This window comes from Trachinotus anak, unplaced genomic scaffold, assembly GCF_046630095.1.
Source record: "Trachinotus anak isolate AG129_WGS33_773 ecotype Australia unplaced genomic scaffold, CSIRO_AGI_Tana_v1 ptg000020l, whole genome shotgun sequence".
Classification (NCBI taxonomy): domain Eukaryota; kingdom Metazoa; phylum Chordata; class Actinopteri; order Carangiformes; family Carangidae; genus Trachinotus; species Trachinotus anak.
In genome coordinates this window covers 8,685,152-8,704,571 of record NW_027273871.1, presented here as the reverse complement: position 1 = coordinate 8,704,571, position 19,420 = coordinate 8,685,152, and positions in this window count along the sequence as shown.

Genomic DNA, 19,420 nt, shown 5'->3' with positions numbered 1-19,420 from the left:
TGTGTGTGTGTGTTACTTCCTTACATTATCTGCATGGCTGCACTCTGAGCACTAACAGAGAGCCATGATTTCTGTTACCCAGGCAGCTCTGGGGGGAGAGCGGGGGAGACCAGCCTGGTGGGGTGGGGGTCAAGAGTCTGAGGAACTGCTGTAAGGTAACAACAACAACACAAATGTTAATAAATGTGCTGTTTTATCATCTTATCATGACGACATGATTTGAATCCCTTTGCCTCCCTCCAACATATGACGTTACATTACAACCTTATTGAATATTCATGTTTCAGTTCATTATTTTTACATCAAGAACCACAGGGGAAGTGAGTCTTTGTCATCCTGCACATTGTGTAGTTGTGCGTCATTGAATGTCCTCCTCATAATTAAAGCTAAACTCACGTTAGTATGTTCATCTTTACCTTATTGCTCTCTTGCTGGAGAACTTCCATTCAAAACACGCTCACATTTATCAAGGAGGAAATTAAATGTTGTTGTTTCCTTTGCTGTGCCCAAAGCTGGCAAAAATATTTCAGTCGGCAAACAAACTTAATCTCATCTACTTCTCTAACAGCCTGTTGCAGAACAGCCCCATGTCCAACCTCATGGCTTAGCAACTGTGTCTTTCTGCATTATGATTAACGATCATGATTAACAGCAAAAACAGAAAATAACTAATAGTAAATATAAACTGAAATATATATCTTAAAAAAAAGACAGAAGTAAAGTGAGAACAGATTCCGGGGGAATTCCGACTCTTAGCACAGGTGATCAGGGAAAATGTATCTGTGGATCCCAGGTGTCAACCCACCATGACATCACCCACTGGTTTGTGAACTGCTTTCGCCATCTTGGTTTTCTGAAACCAGAAGAAAACATATTCGGAGGAGAAGGTGGAGCTTCACTTCACTTTTCAGACCCAGAGTCTTCGTCCATTTTTATATGTAGTTTATTTAATCATGATCATTAATACTGTCGACATCTTTCCTTTAGTTAAGAGCCAAAAGGGTTAAAGGGAGGTGTTGGGTGGTGGTGGAGGGAGGCAGATAGCTAGCTTAGCTACATTTCATCAGCCATGTGACCTTTGCCTTGAACGTTGTAGCGTAGCCGCTCCTCCTGTCTCCTCCTGTCCTTTTCCTCTCTCCTGCTTCCTCTCCCCTCTCACAGTTATGTCTCCTTCTTCTCCTCCGCCTGTGTCTTCCACCTGTCCGGCTCCCTGCTCTTCTCCTCCACCTCTAACCCCAGGAGGATGTTTCATGCTGGCCATGCTGGTTTTTACGTGCCATTGGCTTTGCCATGTTACAGTTCTGTCTGCCGCCTCCTGCATCATTTAACAGTAACCTCCCCCAGCGGCACGGCAGACAGGTAGAAGAAGAAGACGAGGCGGGGAGAAGGAGGTGGAGATGGATGGGGTGAAGTGGGGCTGAGGGAGGCTACGGGGATGAAGACGAGATGAAGAAAATAACAAGAGCAGACAAAAGAAAGACTCAAGGGAGGAGGGGAAAGAAGAAATATACAGAAAACAAGAGACAGAGAGAAATTCTTCTTAATATTCACAAACAATAATCTGCTGATGTGCTCAAACAGAATCTCACTATGTCTCATTCAAAATAAAACTTTATCAAATTGTCCAAATTATTTGTCAAAGGACTTTTCTCAAGCTGCACCTTGATTTCCCATAATACCTTGTGAACAATACAAGAAGAACATTACAGACAGATTCACACCTGTATCATCTATATTTAAATGTGGTTTCTGCCTCAATGGTGTGAAATATTCCACATTTTTATTTTCTGATGGTCTCTCTGATCTGAGGAACAATCTTTATTTTCTCACTCAACCTCTTTTTTTCTTTAAATCCTTAACATAGTTAGATTTGTCACTTTCCACATGTTTCCACATAAAGTATGAAACAGAAAAAACAGGAAAATAACCAACATGCAGTTTTGAGAGAAGCACAAATAAAAAAAAATTGCAACTCTACACTGAGTTTTTGTGTGTGGGGGTTAATTTGTACCCACACATGTTCTACCATTGACTTTTTTGACCCATAAAATCAGCCTAAAATTAAATTTGCATTCAGTCTTAAACCTTTATATTCACTGATTTATTGATTGATAACTTGTGTCACTTTTCAGACACAGTCTCATGTCACTGCGTCTGACTCCAGCTCTCTGCTGCCCACCACCTAAATGTTTTAGGAAACGACAGGGCTAGTTTTACTAATTCATCCAGCTTTTAAGCTTTTGGTTTGGTTTCTTCACGTCTCAGCTCCCACCAGGGGCTCTGTGTGGGTGTTTTCTGGTTGTGATGAAGTCCAGCAGGAGCATATCTTTATTTTTTATATATTATGAATCTCCTTCACACCTTCACTAACCCAGGGGGGGTAAGTTATCCAGGCAGCCGGCCTTTAAACATTTATCCAGGCTCCCTCAGCATCACTCGGTCTGCAGGATGGATATTATTTCATAAGGAGGTTCATATATGTATTAAAGGTTATTTTGTGATAAAGCAGGTCTAGGTTCTATATTAATACTGTGAAAGTATCAAAGCCTCAGTCCACAGAGAAATGCACACAGCCTGTATTCAGAAACTGAGCCTTAAAACCAGCCGTCAGGATTTCTGCAACTTTGTGATGTCACAACAAAGGCTCAGATCCTCTCTTCTGATTGGCTGGGTGACCTGTTGTTACTAGAGCTCCAGAGAGAAGCCTGAGAGAGGAGATGTAAAACTACACTGAGATAGTTTTTAGTTCTTAAAACCACAGATATATCTTCTGATGGAGATCAACACTTCAGATAAAACACAGGAAAATGTAAAATATGGGACCTTTAATATTCTGTCTTTTAGAAGAAGGACAATACCTTAAAATGCCAAATGCATCTGATTCCTAACAAATAAACTGAGACTGACTGAAATGAAAGAACAATTCACTTATCAAAGCAGACAGCAGGGGAAGAGAGAACATATCAGTTTTCAGTTCTATAAGTTCATACAAGCAGGAGCTGGATCCAAAGAAAAACCATCCGATGTGGAAGTGGTGGCAGAGCTGGTTCCTGTGAATTATTTATAGGAGAATTTAATTTTCTCCTCTGCAAATTTCACTCACATTAATGTTTCCCCTTGCTGAGATATTTGTAAAAATGTGTGACATTACAAAAACATGACAGTTGTTTTTTAAGGTTTCACCAACAAATGACCGAACAGTTGTAAACAGTTTCCTGCCTTTAAAACCAATGAAGAATCAAACCTGAACCTTCACTTCACCCCCTGTTAAAGCAGCAGCAGAAGAAAGAGAGATGGAGAAGAAACAGACAGAAATAACTCAGAAAAGTTAAAAAGGGGAAACAGACTGAGACAGAAAAAGAAATAGAGTCACAGCGACAGGAAGGAGGAAAAAGAGATGGAGGAAGAGATACCACACCTGGCAGAGGGTCAGCAAAGCACTCTGCACCCATAACCAGGTTAATGGGTAGGTGGATGGATGGGGGGGGGGGGGGGGGGGGGTGTTTTTGAGTGAAGCTAAAGAGTAAAGTAAAGAGGAGGAGGAGGAGGAGGAGGAGAGGAAGGTTCTGTTTTTCTCTGGCCTTCTCTCTTCTCCCTGGATCTGTCCCCACTCCTCCTCCTCCTCCTGTTTTAATCTGACTAAATAGGATAACCTGCTCTTCATAAAAAATGGATGCCACTTCATTCGGCGGGACCCACCGCCGGGACCCCTGGAGGCCTCGGCCAGTCGAGAGAGGGGGCCCACGACTGCCGGACCCGGCCAAAATCACTGGCCGTAATTAATTACCACCCCCCCCACCAGCCTCCCCCTCCCACCTCCACTCACGCTTGCCCTGCCGCCAACCCCATCCCTCGGCATCTGCACAGCTCTACCAAACACCGATCAGCCAGCCTCAGGAATCACATCTGGTTAAAAGCAGAAGACGTGAGGTGAGAGAAAGGAGAGTGAGAGAGCAAACAGAGAGAGGACGAGTGAGTCCAGAAGAGAGATAGAAATGTGTGTGGGGGGGGGGGGGGGGGGGGGGGGGGCAATGCAAGCAGCTTTTTACCCAATCACGTGGGAGAGTTTGTCAAGCAGGAGATTGCAGTCTGAAATATTAATGTGGCCCTCCTGCTCCTCCTCCCTCCTCCTCCCCCTCCCTAGGCCGAGCGAGCCAGCTCCTGGAAGGGACACTCACCCGTCAATATTTCATGAGCCGGGCCCCGGCCCAGACACAGGCAGCGCTGCTGGGCCGCCTGCCCCTTTAACGCTACACGCATCAGCCATCCCTGCCTTTAATGTAGCCAGTGGGGGGGGGGGGGGGGGGGGGTATCTTGGTGGTCTCAGGCCAGAGTAGCCTCCTAAAAATGAAGAGGAGGCGAGGGGAAGGCGTGATGGAGACGGAGTGAGTGGAAGCCTCATGGTGGAATAACTCCCTCAAAGCATGTCAGAGTCTTACTGTGGGGGGGGGGGGGGGGGGGGGGGGGGGGGGGGGGGCAGAGGGTGAGAGAGGAGGTGAATGTAGTAAATCTTGATGAGCTTGGTATAAAGTCCTCAAAACCCCTCAGAGCTGAGCAGCCACTGCTCTGCTGGGAGGACGAGGGGTTCAGGGCTGGGAGAGGTGCAGGTTGTTTGACACTGATGCTGCAAAACTTTATAAATCCCAGACACCTGGAAAAATAATACAGATTCTTTGCTTATGAACATAACAAAGATAAGATAAGATGAGATTTACCTTTACTGGGAGGAAATCCAAATTTGACACAGCAGCAGAAAAGTGTAGCAGCACAAGGAAAAATGTAATAACAAATAAAATAAGAACAGAAACAGAATCTAAAATAAGATAAAATAGAAACGCTATGTACAATAGCAATAAACACTGCAACATCAACAATCTTTCAGGCTACCACAAAACAGCTGAGACTTTTGCACCAAGAGAACAACAGTGAATCATCTCAGGTTGGTTTTATTCCCCCTGTATGACCTGCAGTGCTGGATGTGACCACGACGTCACCTCACAGCCCTGAGCTGTGGTTTAAAGCCATTTCAAGTAGGTAGCTTATTTTAATGGTGTTTCCCTGTGAATAGTACAAATTTATTCAGAGCTGGATCACAAACATAACCGGAGGGAGAGACACAGTGAATCTGTGCAGCAGCTGTTTGTAGGTTAAAGCTTCAGTTCACCAGAGATGAAAACAGCAGTTCTCATTATTTCAGTGTGAAATGAGTTAAATCTGAATATTGGTGAAAATATCAGCTGCTCTTAAAACAATAAATCACCTGAGCTCCAGTGTGTGTGTGTGTGTGTGTGTGTTAAGGGACAATGAGGCCTCTGAAAGCCCGTTGGAGTCCTGGTCTCTTGACCTGTGACCCCCCTCCCGGAGCTCTCAGTGTGTCCTGACGCCTCAATAATTGATGTGAGGGAAAAGGGACGTCCCGCCTTGGGAACGACTCTCTCACCTGCACACACACAGATACACCCCCCCCACCCTGCCCCCCCACACTCATACACTCCTCACGACACGTTCACACACACGCAGCCTTATTGATTTTGTTAACTGAGCCGATGCTGTGGACACGGGCTGAGTGGCAGAGTGAAGGAGGAGGAGAAGTAAACACATCCTCTCACATCTCCCACTGTCTGTCACTCACCGAGGCCCCGCCCCTTTATTCCTCCTTCAGAAATGCTCACTTCGTATTCTCCCTATGACACGTATCCTCACCTCAGAGCGGCTGCTGCTGAACGTCTGTGAAGAACGTTTTAATTCTGATTTCTTCAGACTGATCGGTTACGACGACACGTTGTCACCTGGTCCCACGATGAAGGGAATTAAAACAACAACAAAACAACCTCAAATTATTCATTGTGCTTATCTCTACAACATATTTCACGATTCCTTAAGTTGCTGTCAGACTCAACATCAATTTTGCATAACTGAAGTCAAACAGCTGGAGAGCTTCTTCATCCGCCACAGCAGCCAATGTAGCAGAGGTCCAGATGTTAGCCATCAGGCACAAAGATGGACTCCCTGAGCAGACTGAGACAAAGTCCAAACTCTAGGTCGTTTATTCAGGGAAAAGGTCCGGTTCACAGTAAAGTCAGTCAGCACAGGCAGAGGAACAGAACCGGCAGACAAATACACACAAGAACTACAAAAACAGGTCAGAACACGCCAGAGAAAAACACACAAGGAATTCTGGAAAACTCACACTGAGGTGGACACAATCTGACAACTGACGGGGGAAGAGACGTGGACTTAGGCCGTGTTCAGACTGCCGGCCAAAATCCGATTTTTAGTCCATCCAGACTGGAACTGGATGGCTCTTTTGAAGTCTGAACAGTCACAAATCACATGAAATCCGATTTCTGGAAACCAGATCGAAACCACCTTCGGGAGGTAGTTTCAGATCGCATTTGGACAGATGTGTCTCAGTCTGAACAGCTCCAAACACTCAGATCGGTTTTGACTGTCCGTGACGTCACTCTACACGACACCAGACCCGGCTCTTCGGGTGGCACCACACTCGTCGCTGCACAGAAACTCCGGCAGTGAGCGCAGCACGAAGCATTGTTGTGTATCATCCTACCAGCCTCCTGTGGCGTTGCAAATGTCTAGTGCAGGGGTGCCCAATACGTTGATCGCGATCTACTGGTCGATCGCAAGAGGAGTGCAGGTAGATCGCACGGAACTCCCAATGAAGTTGAGGAAAAAATGTAGATCGCACAGCATTAAAAGAAGTAGAATCTACTTCTTCTAATGCCGCCATCAACGTATTGGGCTCCCCTGGTCTGGTGCGTCTGAGATGTTCTGCACCTCTACTGGACAGTGATAAGGCCAATATACTGAGGTGACCTGCCTCCATCATGTTTGTTGTTGTTGTCGCTGTCGCAATTATATGACATATATCTGACGCTCCGTTACTACAGCAACCTGTCAGATCAGTCAATAATGTGTCACAGTCTGAACAGAGCCGTATCCGATTTGGACACTTGCTAAAAACAGTGTGGACAGTCAGCCCTAAAAATCGGATTTGAGTAGGAATCTGATTTGAATCAGATTCGCCTGCAGTCTGAACGCGGCCTTAAATCCTGACAGAGACGATAACGAGACACAGGTGAAAACCATTAGGGCGGGGAGAAGTAATCAACACTGGGAATGGGGCAAGACAGGAAGATGAGACAGACATGTCAAAATAAAACAGGAAACAGATAGCAAACTCAAACCCTGTGTGATGTGTGACACTGGAGACACACTGGATGTGCGGCGTGTGCGGCAGACTGACTCAGGTTTTAAGAGGAACATTTCATGTTCAGCACGCACACACACACACACACACACACACACTGAGGGGGATTTTGTATTTTGCATTTTCATGTTGTCCAAGATTAACATGAACGTCGTGGTCGGCTCTGAAAATCCTCAGCCGTTGATTTACAGGAATTTCCACAGAAGCTGTGAAGGGCTCACTGGTCCTGGATCTTATTCGTGGCAACAGCTTCGTACCAGTTTTTCAACAAACTGACAAACGATCTGATTTCTTATCATATAACCTACTGCACGCACACACACACACACACGCACACACACACACTATCAAACTTCCACAAACTTTTCCTTCATGTGTGACACTGGAGACACACTGGATGTGCGGCGTGTGCGGCGTGGCTGCTGTTGCTGATCTGCTGTGGAAAAACACGTGTTCTGGATTAGTCGACACTGAGTTTTCAGGAAACTTAAATGTTGGATTTCCCTTCATTTTTTTTTTTAATTGCTGATTTTTTTAACAGAAAATGTCTCTAAAACAATGAAAAACAAGACGTTCTGCAGGCGCCACTCACACGGGATACATCCAGTGTGTCCCGGCCGTTGACCATACACCTACTAACACTGACAAGACAGAGCGGGTCACACAAAGCTGCAGATCAGACCTGCACAATGTTCGGGAGGAAACTTCTTCCTGCAGAGCTGCTTCAGCTCAGACACGAAGGTGATTCCACAGCATCTCTACCAGGTTCAAGTCTGGACTCTAAAGGTGGATTTTCTTTGTCTGAAGATACTTGATGTTTGGGGTCCTCGTCCTGCTGCATCGTCCTGAGCTTCAGCAGGTGGACTCTGACATGACAGGATCCTGTTGGGAATTCATCCTGGTGAATTCACACGTTTGCAACCTTTTACAGCTTAATGCGAATTAAAACAGGAAATAAACGGACCACACTGACGGAGCTTTTTCGACCACACACACACACACACACACATTCAATCAGGGCTTTTTGCACATTCACATGTCGGTGATACATCAGGAGTAATTTGGGTTCAGCACAAAGACACTTTGGACGCTTTGAACTGAACCACCGCGGACGCCGCGCTCTTCTTCCTGAGCAGCTCTTTATTGTAAATCTTCTGTGATCTATGTTTCACATCACAGATGTTTCTGTCTAACCCACCGCTCCGACCTGGTCTCGTCGACTGGACTCCAGGTTTGACGTCTCCTGACTCCAGTTTGCTTTAGTCGCCTCAAGGTTCAATCACTTTTTCCAACCTACACTGAATATTTGAGTGATTTATTCACATATTCACATTGTTGATTTGTGTGTTATCAATTAAGATTATTGTAACTTTGATGAAGCTCTGAAATTTATACAAAATGTAGATCATTTTTAGTACACAGCTGCAGACCTGCTTACCTTAACACCCATCTACCCAAACACACACACACACACACACACAGACATACAGTGTGGTAGATGGATAAACAGACTCCTACACACACCAGACCTCCTCGCTGCCCCAGGTGTCCTCTGCTCTGGCCTTTGCTGTCTTTTGTCCGCTAAGTACCAGTTTACAATATTGATGAGGCCTGGAGGTCCAACCAGCAGCAGGACACACAGTCTGGGGGGCTTCTTACACAGTAAGTGTGTTAGAGTGGTTTGTGTATTTAAAGACTGTACGTGTTGGGGGTTATGATGTGTGTGTCCATGTGTGATGTCGACCTTTACAGTTCAGAAGTAGTGGCACTGACACGTTTCAGCTCTTTGCTCCAGCACAAAGAATTTAAAATAAAGGAACCACTGTAATGTTAGAAGCTTTACAATCTTCACTTATAGGAATTACAATGACTCTGTATTATAATTAGTTATGGGATAAAAACATATTTGACAAATTAAAAATGAATTTAAAGTCATTTCATTTAATATTTGTTTGCAAAAAGGCCAAAAAACTGTTTTCACAGATAAATTCCTATTTTCACTAAAACCTGTAAAGGCAAGTTTATTTCTAAAGTACCACTGAGACACAAGGTGCTTTACAGAGGCAGGGAAATACATTAAAGGAAGAACATTAACATGATATTAAAATCACATTTAAAAACAATAAAAACTAATTCAAATAAATAAAGTATTTGAATGAATCAAATCAAGATTGCATGAAATCAGTAAAGAAACTTAAACCTTTTTAAAAGAAGTGCTGCAGTCAAACACCAGTTTCCTGACAGGACACGTTGTGAATCACTAAGTTTCATAACTGTGGGTAAACATTTTACAACCTGCAGTACAAATGTTTCTAAAACCACAGTTTTATCTTTGCCAGGTGTTAAAGACTGACTCAGGTTTTAAGAGGAACAATTCATGTTCAGCACGCACACACACACACACACACACACGCACACACACTGAGGGGGATTTTGTATTTTGCATTTTCATGTTGTCCAAGATTAACATGAACGTCGTGGTCGGCTCTGAAAATCCTCAGCCGTTGATTTACAGGAATTTCCACAGAAGCTGTGAAGGTCTCACTGGTCCTGGATCTTATTCGTGGCAACAGCTTCGTACCAGTTTTTCAACAAACTGACAAACGATCTGATCTCTTATCATATAACCTACTGCACGCACACACACACACACGCACACACACACACACACACACACACACACTATCAAACTTCCACAAACTTTTCCTTCATAGGTTTAAGTTGGTGCAGCTGCACAGCTGTGAAGCACAGTCACAGCAGTTTCAGCTGCTCCTCACTGGTTCCCAGTTTAACCACTGGTTTAAAGATTTTATTGTTATTGTGCTGATGAGTGGTTATAACACAGAGCTCCTCAGTGGGACAATGCTTTCCTGTGATTTCTGCCTCCACCCCCAAACAATAGAGGTGGATGGAATGTAGTTAGTGGTGCTCGTTGCAATGAAAAGTAAAAATAAAGTTGCATTTGAAGACCGATTGGATCATAGCAGCAACAAGGCTGCAGGCTCCTTCAAATGGAGGCTGAGAAATGCAGCCTCCTTTTCTTGGACAACAAAGGCCCCAACATCCCAAGATTCACTGCATAATGTAAATTATATGGCAGCCATCAACACTGACGGAGAGCCAGAGGGTTACACAAGTATTTGGTTTCAGCTCAACGGCGCAATTATTAAAAAAACACAAAGGGCCAATTTTTTTGTGAGAGAAATGTTGTGTTGTCACGTATGTGTTGTTTTCTGGTGCTGGTGATGCAAAGCAGAAATCCTCCGTAGGCCAGAGCGTCTCATTTCAGGTCGATCTTCGCAGTGACCCTGAACAAGGACCCGGCTATTGTCTCTATTACTCAGTATTAATCCACAGGACACACAGTAGAAAGTAGTTCCAATGAAACCTGAGCATATAAACAATGTGCAAGATACCTGCAAAGGTAATAAACAATGTGGAAATGTATTTACTAGGCTTCAATGAGCTTTTGTGATTGTATTGTAAAATACTATTTAAAAACGGTGCTATTTAAAGTGACTGTTGTTAAGCACAAAAAACAACGTTTATGGCCTTCACTGGGCAGCAGCTTTACCTCTCACTTTTAAGTCTTGCTATTTCCTTTAAAGACAAACTGAGGAGGGGAAGTGGAGTCTGTGATGTAGCTTCACAACCTGAGGGTCTTCCTCCGCCCAGTTACCCCCCTCATCTTCTCTCTCTGCTCTGTTTGCTGCAGCCTCAGCTTAAATTTATCCTGAATTAAAAGATCGGACACATTAAACGGCAACACAATCTCAGAGCGTGAGCTGTCATACAATACAGCAAGACTTTCATAGCCTCAGGACAAACACACAACTCGCGCTGTAGAGCAAACACGCAGGATTAAAGGCCCCAGTCATCATATAGAATCTGCTGTATAGAACATCTTTGTAGTATTGTTTCCACTTATCCCACTGCTGCACTGACTGTTGGCTAATGACCACAAAATATCTCTAAAATGTAGATTTATGTGTTTAGAAATGATGAAATCCACCCCCCCCCCCCCCCAACCCAACCCCCTATATGAGACTGTATTTGAAAGCAAAGTTTTGGCTCAGGTGTTACATCCCTCCATCCCATCCAGTTGTACTTCCAGTAATCTGAAAAGCAATGGTGAGTGACTGACAACACTTTTCTGTGTGTGTGTGTGTGTGTGTGTGTGTGTGTGTGTGTGTGTGTGTGTGTGTGTGCGTGTGTGTGTGTAGGAGATGGTGACAGATATTTTATGGCAGATCAAGTGTGAAATTGAAATGTTTTCCATTCAGGTTTGTGTGTGTGTCACTGACCTTGTCTTGATGTGTGATCGCTCCCAAAATTCAAATGTGTATTTAAATTCCTGAATATTCTGATGACACATGAAGGCCACACCGCCCTTCATGTATTAAGTTTTGCTATTGCTACATAGCTAATGTTAGCATCAACAGCTGTTTTATCTGCCAGGAGCTTCAGCCATTGTTGTGTTTACAAGACAAGGAGTTATAATACGTCCTCTGAGCAGCGCTACTTCTTCACAGCAGCCTGGACGCGACAGTGACTCGGTATCGGAAAGTGACAAGACAATCTGATCGAGCCGGGGCTAGCTAGTTAGCATGCTAACTTCAGTCGTCAAAATGAAGTGAAATAGAAGCCAAACAAAAAGGTTGCTCTCCACTGCTGGAGACAGCTCTGCCTGAGTAAATGAATAAAATCTGAGACTTTACTCATGTTTCTTCTAGACTGGTAAGCTAACAGGTGCTAATGCTAACACAGCTCTTAATTATTAGGTACTTTACTCCAGACACTTGTCCGGCTGAGTTCAGTAAAATATCAGCAGCTGTAATCAGAGATAAATGGAGACGCAGGTTTATTTACTGACATGTTCACTTCTTCATTGTCTGGATGCATCTTCTGCACATTTTCTTGCTGCTGTAAAAACCACAGGACAGTTTGACTCCTCCCACTCCGCCTCCAATAAACTATTCAGAATATGAGCGCAGCCTGAGTCAGTTACTCTTCTTTTAGCTGCTTCTCCACACACATGATGTCATTTACCTGTGGGTCACTGCCATGAAGGCGCCTGATGTCATCATGGATGAGGTGAAGTTCCTCTAACTGACAGCCAGCATTAATATTTTAAACTTATGGTTTTCTTTTTCTGCTTTTGGATCTGTAGTAGCTCCGGAAAAATACTTTTACTATTTTGTGTCAAATGTATTCAATAATAAATCATTTTCACAGCCACATTTTATTTGGATTATCATCAGGACACCAAATGACATCAACCTTGAACCAGTGCTTTTTAACAATATGTTGTCGTTCTAGTCGAGTAGGTAAATGATGAGTCACACAGAGCAGGAAATGTGATGAGTCATCGTGTAGAAGAGTCATCTCGTGTACAAGGCTCAGTCAGTGTAACATCTTACTCTTCTGATTGGTAAAACTTCAAATAGGAGCCTTCAGCCATGCTGCCCCTCAACTCTGGAAGCCACCTCCACGAGACATCCCATAATACTGACGCTATTCCTATCTTCACATCCCCCCTCAAAACACGCTTCCTAAAACCTGCCCTCTCTGTTTATCTCCAACTCTGGCGTTCAATACAATTATATTTATTCTAATTTATTTGTATTTTATACCTTGTACTTGCTTTTTTATCCTTTACTGTGTTGTAAAGTTTCCTTAAATGCCTTAAAAGGTGCCTATAAATGAAATGTATTATTTTTTATTATTATTAAAAAGAATGAATCCTTAATGTTGTCCGAAGCTACTTGAATATTTTTGCACCTATCTAGTCTGTATAATTCTCTGACAGTGGCTCAGGCTGCATGAGAAACCTTTGTCCTCTGTGGTTGTTCTGGGATCTTAGAAGTTCAGTCAGGAGACACTCAGGTTGTCACAGTTTATTGTTGGTGCCCTAAACCGGATTAAACCTGAGTTTGTTGTTTTTCCCCATCCTCTCTCTTCACTGTCAGCTGTCTAATATAAGAATAAAATGACCCAGATATCCTGAATTTCATAGATTAGTGCAGCTTTAAATGTGTCCGTCCAGATTTTTGTGTTTAAATATAAAGTAAGTGGAGCTGAGGAACCAGGAAGTGACCTTCATGAATAATTGTATACAACAATTGTTTGTGTTTAGTCTTGTATCCAACTTACCACATGGATCGTGTTTCACCTGTGGTGCCCCCCCGTCTCTCCAGTCCCTCTGACAGTAAAACTAAAGTTACTGTAAGTGATGAATATTCAGGCCACTTTAATCCGGCTGCAGATTCACCAGATCACTTCCCACCTGGATTTTTATTCTGCAAAATAAACGTAGTAAATTTAACATGGCCGCTCTGGCTTCGGGTTTTCCCCCAACAGGTCTAATTGTGTGCTTGGGGGAATTTCTGCGAGGGATGGGAAACGTATCAAATATTTACTGTCGGGGGCTAGCTAGCAGTGACATACACTGCATAAATTTAACATGGCCGCCGCACAGACAAAAGGCAGGACTGAGAGAGGCTCAGAGAGACGGAGGTCCGGGTTATGGGACGTGAAACAACGGATATAAAAGCGCAGAGAGGGCCGTGGTGCCGCCGCCTGATCGCTGCTGTCGAGCTTTTAGCAGGAAGTCGGGCCGAGGGCTGCGGCGGTGAGTTGGAGGGTCGCGTGTGTGTGTTTGTGAGTGTGTGTGTGCAGCCGCTTGCATGCGACCACGTTTGTTTGTGCATGTGTGTGTTAATGCAACTCCACACGCATGCAAGGGGGTTTTTTTCTTGTGTGTGTGTGTGTGTGTGTGCTGTCCCCTTGCATGTGTGTGAGTGTGTGTTTTTGCCTTAAATTACGGCTGCTGTTTGCTGAGTGGTCCACTGGAGCGCACAGTGACAGATGATGTAAATTATTAATTGCAGTTTTTCCTGTAGCTGAGTGTTGTGGCCCTTGTCCTCCTTCTCTCCTCCTTCTCTCCTCCTTCTCCTTCTCTTTGTCTCTCCTCCTCTGTCATTTCTTCCTGCGGTTCTTTCGTCACATCAGGTCTTTCGCTCAAACACCAGCTTCAGACCAAGCCACTCACCACTTCTCCCAGTTTCACCTCCTCTTTCTCCCTCCCTCGTTTCGCTGTCCGTCTGCAGCCATCAGCGTCGGCACAAACAGGAACTGCTCGTGACAGAAAATTTTAAAATAAAGTGTTTGGGTTTAGCCAGTGAGGGCAGATTCAAGAGGGTTTCATAAGACCAGAGACGAAAGACTTTCCTTAAACCCATTAAATGCTTCAAAGTTCTGTCGAAACCAGAGTCAAAAAGTGTTTTTACACGACAGCAGTGTCCTGAGCTTTGAGAAAGTGCCGTCAGTCTCATGTTTGACCTCCCAGGACCTGCTGAGGCTCCATTCTGTGGGGACACAGCTGAAGCTGTTCACAAACCTCTAAGACAGTCGGAGAGGTGATGGCAGAGGAACAAACAGCTACAAGGGCCTGAATTAAATCTTATCGTTGGTTGTGAAGCTCTGCTGTTACACTGGCTGGAACCTTAAGAGCCTGCAGTGGATTGGTTCGCTGTTGCAGCTACTGTCTGTTCTACAAGGTGTTTCGACGACCGGCTCCTGGTCAGGATCCTGTTATGCTGATGGAGCAGTGACCATGTATCTGAGGATACAGCTTAGCCTGATCTTCACTCATTGATACGTTGGGCCTCAAGTCACCTGCAGCCGTTTTTCCATCATTTAGCATCAACCGTCTGTTGCTAACTGTGTCCAGCGTTGTTGGCGCCGTCGCGGGTCCCAGTCTGCACCGTTTCAACACGTCACATCTTTGTTAGTGTTAGTTTCTTCTCTTCTCCCACATGTTATACCAGTGAAAAGTGCAAAACTTTACAGTGTCAGCTGTGACTTCTAGTTGGATTATTATTAATGTCTTTCTCCCATGTTCTTCTCATTCTCATTATAATATTACAGGTTTTGTTTTGCACCATTGTTGTTTTTTTGCGCTGTTGTTGTTTAATTGTCATTTTCTCAATGAGAGCAGTGTTGGATGTTGTTTTTTTGTGTATTTGTGTGTTTTCTAATGCCCGCTCTTTGTGCCCTTTAAATTTCCGCTGTGGGACAAATAAAGTTGCTTGAATTGAAACTAATTTCCATTTCTGACCATAAAACAATTTGAGAGAAAGCTGTCAGTTTGTTTTTCTGATGTACAAAACTGTTCCCTTCCCCTCGAACATGCTGCTGGTCGACAGGTCACTGTTTGAAGTTTCTGAGCTGTGTTCAAGTGCAGCTTTCAACACAAGCGTATTAAGGCATTTTGATCTGTCAGCGATTTGTTTATTCTTTGAAGTTAATGACGAACGTCCGGACGAACGTATCAGTTCAAAAAAAGCAGCGAAATATGTTTTTTCTATGTATGTATGTATATGTTTTTCCCCTCTGTGTCAGCGGGAGAGCAGGTGATGCAGCCGGGACCTGTGATTCATGTCACAGGCGTTTTCATCCTGGAGTGGAAGAGGGTTAAGTGACTTTCCCTCTCACATTCTCACACAATACTCCCTGAAACTCAGCGCTTCACCTTTCACACGCAGGAAAAAAACAAACACTTTTTCATTTCCTGCCTCAGCTGCCGGCGCAGGACGCATCACGCATCTTGCACACCGCTGAGTGCCACGGCGTGTTCCTTCCCTACCTGCAAATGGCCTCCACACACACACACACACACGCACACACACACTTTTGATGCAACCCTGTCTGGACCATTAGCCGTACTGTGTGTGTGTGTTTGTGTGTGTGTGTGTGTGTAGTCATCATGTGTTTCAGGAGGTGACAACATACCTGCTGACGCTATGAGCAAGATGAAGAAAGGAGAAAAATCTCACGTCTCATTAATATTTCACTCAGCGGTGTCTCGCCGTGGACATGTCCGAGCATGAGCACCGGCTCCCGACGTGTTCACCAGCTCTTCTAATCATGCACCTGTCCATATATCCGTGTTTACATCTGTCCCTCTGCTCAAACATCTGACAGATAGTTTCTGTTTTGTCTTCTATCACAGATAAAGATGAAAATAAATCAATGATCTTTGCACAGAATCACACGTCCACCACAAGGATCTGTGGGACTTCACTACGCTGAGCTCTGCCTCTCAGGACATGACTCTGGTCGACAGGAGAGCTTTACCACAACTTTATTACTGAGATATGGACATTTAATTTAATGAGGATATACAGCTCATTATGTACTTTTTTCAAAATTGTAACTGAATAAATAAAGACATCTGAATAAAGCATAAAATGTGATTAATCTGATAAAGTCTTGTGATCTTATTTCAATTGAAAGCACTGTTTTAAACTAACACTCTAAAGTGCTATCATGTGTTTTTATGATGTATTTTTTATCATCTTTCCACTTCCCAAATCAAAAATTTATCTTTCCACCCATCCCGTCTGTCTGACTGTGACCCGTGGAGGGGGGGAGGGAGGTGGTAGAGGTTTGCCCCAGTCTGGGGCAGAGGAAGTGGGCAGTCCTGTTCAACGACCCCTCGCCCTCCTCTGCTGGTGGGTGGCAGGAGGAAAGCACCCCATCTTGGGTGCCTATTTCCTGTTTATTTTTTCATGAGGCCGCTCAGCTGGGTGGCCTCACCCCCCCACCCCGCTCCTCCTCCTCCTCAGCTCGTCTCCTCCCTTTCCCTCTCTCCTGCCTTTTATTTCCTGGTCCAGCTAAAAACTGTCTCCTCTACACGGAGACTATTATTAACATAATTCTGCTGCAGAGTTTTCACATTTCTCATCTTCTCTGACTCAAAGCTCCATCTGCATCTTTACATCTATATCTGACACTTTATCATAAAAACTGGAAATCAGTAAGAAAAACAGGCTTTTCCTGACTATTCGCACATATTCCATGACCCTCGAGCTGCCTCTCCTCATTCCCCCTTCACTTTCCTTCACTGCTTCACAGTTTTAGAATTTGTATGTTACAAGTTGTTGTTTTACAAGTGACCTCCCAGCAGCTAACCAGACAGTTCTGTGTTTAATCTCTGAAGTGAATTAGGCTGCAGATCACACTGAGCATTAAATCACTGCACTGGCTTCCTGTGTGTTTAAAATCCTTCTCTATAAAACACTAAATGGTCTTTGGGCCCAAACACATCTATGATCTACTTGTATGATGTGAAGCAGCCAGAGATCGTTTTTGCATTTGCTTGTTTTTAATGTCTTTTATCACTGCAGCACATTTTTAAAACAGTGTCCTAAGTTTCTTTTCTATTTTTATTTATTCATATTTATTTTTATTGTTTCCAAATGCTATTTTAATGACATCGTCGTGTTTTATTTTGATGATGTAACACAGATGACCTGAAAATAAATATTCACCTCTATTTTTCTCCCTTTTACGTTTTAATGAGACACAATAATATTATGTAACGATGAGAAAGTTTCATGTTATAACAAGATATGTTGTTATATGAAAAACAGTTTATTTGTAGAACTAAATAATCTGGTTATGTGTTGATAATGAGAAAAATATTTCATTATGCATGAATAAACAGTGAATTTCACTATTGTACTTTTGCAGTTATTGGATTATGTTTATTGGAATAATCCAGTCCACTAAAATGATTCTGTTTAATACCATGAGAAAGTCACAGTGCAGCAGGTTGAGTAAAGCTACATTAAAGCTGTAATGTTCACAACTTGTTTCCACTGTGTCCAAATGGCTGTGATAATCTGTTCTTGTGGGTTTAAAGTTTGGGAAACATTGCTATTTTGGTTAAATATTAAAAAAAACTCATCCATTGTAAAATTGAGTCGTATTGAGCTGCATCTGTTTTACTCCAACCACCATAAACTTATTCTCACTTTCCAGGACCATTTGAAGAAGAATCATTTCTACATTCTGTACAGTTTTGTTGTTGAGTCTCTTCATCCATCCAAAACAAAAACAAAATGGAAAACAGTGATTTGATGGAGAAAACAAAATTCCAAGGTTGCTCAGTGGTTCTACAAACTGTATCATCCATGAGGATGGATCATTGATTTTACAACCTGAAAAACAGAGATCAGCAGCATGGTGGTGGAAACTGTGCATCTGTGATTGTATCTGAGTGTGGGCTTGTTTTTGTGCATAAACTGAAGCCTTGAACGTGTTTCATGTCGGGAGGTCGTGTGTCCCGACACTGATACGACCCACGGGAGCGTTTCCTTAATTAGAGATATGCCACAGAGAGTAACTTCTGAAAAATCACTGGTGAGAAATAAATAACTTTCCCATTAATTAGATTTAGTGCTTAAGAGAAAGAGTAAAAATAAATACCTTGTTAGGGTTAGAGAACATTTTGCATCATGGTAACAATAATAAACACGTGATTAAGGTTATAGAGTGATTGTAGTCATGGTTACCCCTTTAAAGGTCAACCCTCTCTGTGGGATGCTTTGCCTTTCCGGCACTTCTTCAGGTGAGTTTTATCTGTACTGACCTCTGCTGCATTGTTTAAAACAGTGATTGTCAACTGGTGAAGCTTCCAAACTGGCCCATGATTGAATCTGAAATAGTGAGGAGGAAAAAGAAAATCTCTTGTGGTATTTAGGGTATCCTTAAAAAAAGATCCCTGCTATTAAAGCAACCCAAAAAGCAATTGAGATCGAGTTCTCCTCCTTCATCTTCTCTGTGAAGTTGCCACAGCAGCCTCCTTGACAACAAATCTGCCTGGAACCATACAAGTTTGTTCCAAAACGCATCAATTTTTTCCAGTGATGGACATGACAGCCCCACAAATTTCAAGGCAAAATATCTCTATCACCCCAGGTGGCAGGCAGCGGTATAGGTGATAGGAGCCTGATGAAGGCCTTGATAAAGGCTAAAAAATGACATCAATTTTGTAAGAAAATTAAAATATCAAAACATCAATACATTAATGAGGCCAAAATGTAAATTTTATTTCATTTTATTTTAAAGTCTGCCCCCCACAGTGTCTGCCGAGAAAGATTCTGGCCCTTCCACAAATGTAGTTGATGACCCCTGGTTTAAAAAGTAAGTCTCCTGATTCTATTTGTGCAAAGCATTTTACATCCTCTTATCACTACAACAGCACCATCATCAAAACCACCAGATCAGGGGACATCTTTTGGAAGAACGTTGGTCCATACCTTGAGTCGAGTGTCAGGGACTTGTTGACTCAAAGCCAAAGAGTGTTGAAGCTGTTCTGGGGGCACATGGTGGCCCAACACTCCA